Source organism: Triticum aestivum, chromosome 2A, assembly GCF_018294505.1.
Source record: "Triticum aestivum cultivar Chinese Spring chromosome 2A, IWGSC CS RefSeq v2.1, whole genome shotgun sequence".
Taxonomy (NCBI): domain Eukaryota; kingdom Viridiplantae; phylum Streptophyta; class Magnoliopsida; order Poales; family Poaceae; genus Triticum; species Triticum aestivum.
In genome coordinates this window covers 695,305,736-695,309,844 of record NC_057797.1, presented here as the reverse complement: position 1 = coordinate 695,309,844, position 4,109 = coordinate 695,305,736, and positions in this window count along the sequence as shown.

Below are 4,109 nucleotides of genomic sequence, written 5' to 3'. Positions count from 1 at the left end.
TCAAAGAGATTTTGCACATAAAGTCAAAATTCACATTTGCAAATTTTCCCAACAACTAGACCACATATCACATGGGAAACTTATTTTCTTTTATTTTTTTGACATTTCCATCATTTTCTTTTATTTTTTTAAACTGAAAAGGCGATCCAGGGGGGGGGTAGAGTTTGAAAATTGGACCTTTAGTACCAGTTCGTGGCACGAACCGGGACTAAAGGTCTCAACCCCATTAGTCCCAGTTCGTGCCTCAAACCGGGACTAAATGTCTAATCTTTAGTCCCGGTTTGAGGCACGAACCGGGACCAATGGTTGTGGGCCAGGAGCGAGGCCCATTGGTCCCGGTTCATCCCACCAACCGGGACCAAAAGGTCCAGATGAACCGGGACCAATGGCCCACGTGGCCCGACCGACCCCCTGGGCTCACAAACCGGGACCAATGCTCCCATTGGTCCCGGTTCTGGGCTGAACCGGGACTAATGGGCTGACCCGGCCTGGACCAAAGCCCTGTTTTCTACTAGTGATGTATGATGGTCCAGCCGTTTGATTGACACAATCTTCGTTATATTTTTTCACGGGTTAACTTGACTTTTTTTCCACTAGAAGCAGAAACATTGGTTAATTACTAAAGGCAGGCCCAAAAAGCGGTTCATCATATACGTGGCAGAGTATCATTGCGGGAATCCAAACCTTTAAAAGGGGATGTATATGGCGTGTTGGTACTGGGCAAAACATAAACATATGGACAGATCATTGGATCCCTACTAGCAATAATAGAAAGGTTCTAACTCCTAGAGGACATGTCTTGCTATCAAAGGTAGAAGAGCTCATTGACCCTCATACCAGACTCTGGGATGAAGAGTTGATCTATGAAAACTTCTTCTCTGTTGATGCTCACCGAATTCTTCAGATTCCGCTGAATGTTCAAGGACTGAATGACTTTGTGGCGTGGCACTACAACAAATCAGGTACTTTTTCTGTTAGATCAGCATATCACAGAGAGTGGGAACACAAGTTTGGACAACGTGTACACGCAAATGATGGTCAAGGAAGTATGAATTCAAATCAAGCTTGGGTTGGCATCTGGACGTTGAAAGTTCCAGGGAAGATCAAACACTTCCCGTGGAAAGTGCTTCACGGAATCCTCGCATGTATGGGTATCCTGACAAATCGGCAAATTACTACACAGGCTCAATGTCCAATATGTAAGTGGGGGGCTGAGGATATCCAACACTGTCTATTCACATGCAAACGAGTTAAAGAAATATGGAAGGAGTTGGGCTTGCTGGACAGTATTAGAAAGGTGACTTGTCGGGATAGATCGGGTTCAGTTAACATGGAGCAACTGCTATTTGATAAGCCAGAAACAAATCTTCCTGTAGATTTGCCATATTCTGAACTTGTAGCTGTGACAGCGTGGTACCTATGGTGGAAACGACCACAACTGAAAAAGGGAGAGACGATCCAACCGGTTGGAAGATCTGCAATCTCTATAAAGGCTCTGGTTACAAACTTCGGCGTGCAGTAGACACAAAAATAGAGAAGACAAAAGAACAACACAAATGGATTAAACCCAGGCATGACTTCTTGAAAGTTAATGTAGATGCATCCTTTATTGAGGAGGAGATGGCCGGAGCAACAGGAGCAATCCTTAGAGATGAATGGGGACACTTCATAGCAGCGGCAACATGGTTCATCCTGAATGTTTCAGATGCATCCACGGCTGAGTCATTAGCACTCCGCAACGGTCTGATCCTCGCAGCAAACATAGGATGCTCAAAACTAGAAGCTGAATCTGACTGTCAGTTGGTGGTAGAAACAGTTAAAGACTCTGCTAATTTCTTGGGAGCACAATCAGCAACTATTGTCGAGTGTGTGCAGATGTCAAACGAGTTTGGTTAGATACATTTTGGTCTATGCAACCGGGGAGCTAATCTAGTTGCTGACATCTTAGCCAAAGAAGCATACAGAAGTAGAAGTTCGTGTGTGTGGGATAATGACCCCCCTGATTTCATTTCATCATTAATTGTAAAAGACCTTTCTATTTTCTGATGAATGAAATCTTTAGTTGTCAAAAAAATATTGGTTAATTACTGTAAACCTAACCCATCGTGTTTTTTTACATTGGGTAGCAAAAGCCATCCGAGCAAAAAAATCAAGTTGTCAAGAAAAAGTTTTAGACTTTGTCACGGTGATGAGTATGGTACTTTCTCTTTTGGTGACCACAGTCTTATGCTCAAGACCACATCATTGTACCATGAAAAATACAACCGCACGTATCTTGGATTAGCACTTGACAACTACAATGAACTAGTGAGGAGAGGCATGCTCACATGGAAAGATTAAAAAGAACACCATCTCGCCATCGACAGCTCATTGCAAATTATTAGGGATAGCATCCAAAAATATAAAGAACGTCGCTTGTAGGCGGGGATGTTTTACTTGGTGCCGTATATAGAAGGAGAAGGGCTGGAAACCCATACACACTTGTACCACATGCCTCTCCGGGAAGCTCTACAGAAACAACGGCAGGAAACAAAAAAAAAGGAAACAACTATTGAATCCATCCGACAATTCCAAGGAATATTCAAACATCCTGGGCTCCATGCCGAGACCGTCTGCGAAAATGCTGCTCATGTATACCTTATCTTCCATTGTATTAGGATGTGTGGTACTGTGTTTTTGAAAGGTCGTCAATAGTATGGAGTATAGCTTGTTTAGTATGGTTTGTCAATAGATTCTCTCTTAAAATCAATGTGCCAAGTGTTAACCTTTGTAACTGATAATACTCATTTTAGGAAAAATTCTCAATCTGAACCCCCATTGATGCACTTTGGTGCCACATTCTACCTCTGCTACCTCTTGAGCACTGCGTTGGTTTTTCCCGAAGAGAAAGGAATGATGCAGCAAAGTAGCGTAAGTATTTCCCTCAGTTTTTGAGAACCAAGGTATCAATCCAGTAGGAGGCTATGCGTGAGTCCCTCGTACCTGCACAAAACAAATAAATCCTCGCAACCAACGCAAATAGGGGTTGTCAATCCCTATAAGGCCACTTACGAGAGTGAGATCTGATAGATATGATAAGATAATATTTTTGGTATTTTTATGATAAAGATACAAAGTAAAATAAAGGCAAAGTAAATAGCAAAGGAAATAACTAAGTAGTAGGAGATTAATATGATAAAGATAGACCCGGGGGCCATAGGTTTCACTAGTGGCTTCTCTCGAGAGCATAAGTATTCTACGGTGGGTGAACAAATTACTGTTGAGCAATTGACAGAATTGAGCATAGTTATGAGAATATCTAGGTATGCTAATGTATATAGGCATCATGTCCGAGACAAGTAGACCGACTCCTGCCTGCATCTACTACTATTACTCCACTCATCGACCGCTATCCAGCATGCATCTAGAGTATTAAGTTAAAAACAGAGTAACGCCTTAAGCAAGATGACATGATGTAGAGGGATAGACTCATGCAATATGAAGAAAACCCCATCTTGTTATCCTCGATGGCAACAATACAATACGTGCCTTGCCGCCCCTACTGTCGCTAGGAAAGGACACCGCAAGATTGAACCCAAAGCTAAGCACTTCTCCCATTGCAAGAAAGATCAATCTAGTAGGCCAAACCAAACTGATAATTCGAAGAAACTTGCAAAGATAACCAATCATACATAAAAGAATTCAGAGAAGATTCAAATATTGTTCATAGATAGACTTGATCATAAATCCACAATTCATCAGTCTCAACAAACACACCGCAAAAACAAGATTATATCGAATAGATCTCCACAAGAGAGGGGGGAACATTGTATTGAGATCCAAAAAGAGAGAAGAAGCCATCTAGCTACTAACTATGGACACGTAGGTCTGAGGTAAACTACTCACACTTCATCCGAGGGGCTATGGTGTTGATGTAGAAGCCCTCCGTGATCATGCCCCTCCGGCGGAGCTCCGAAACAGACCCCAAGATGGGATCTCGTGGATACAGAAAGTTACGATGGTGGAATCACGGTTTTGGCTCCGTATCTGATCGTTTGGGGTACGTAGGTATATATAGGAGGAAGGAGTACGTCGGTGGAGCAACAGGGGGCCCACGAGGGTGGAGGGCG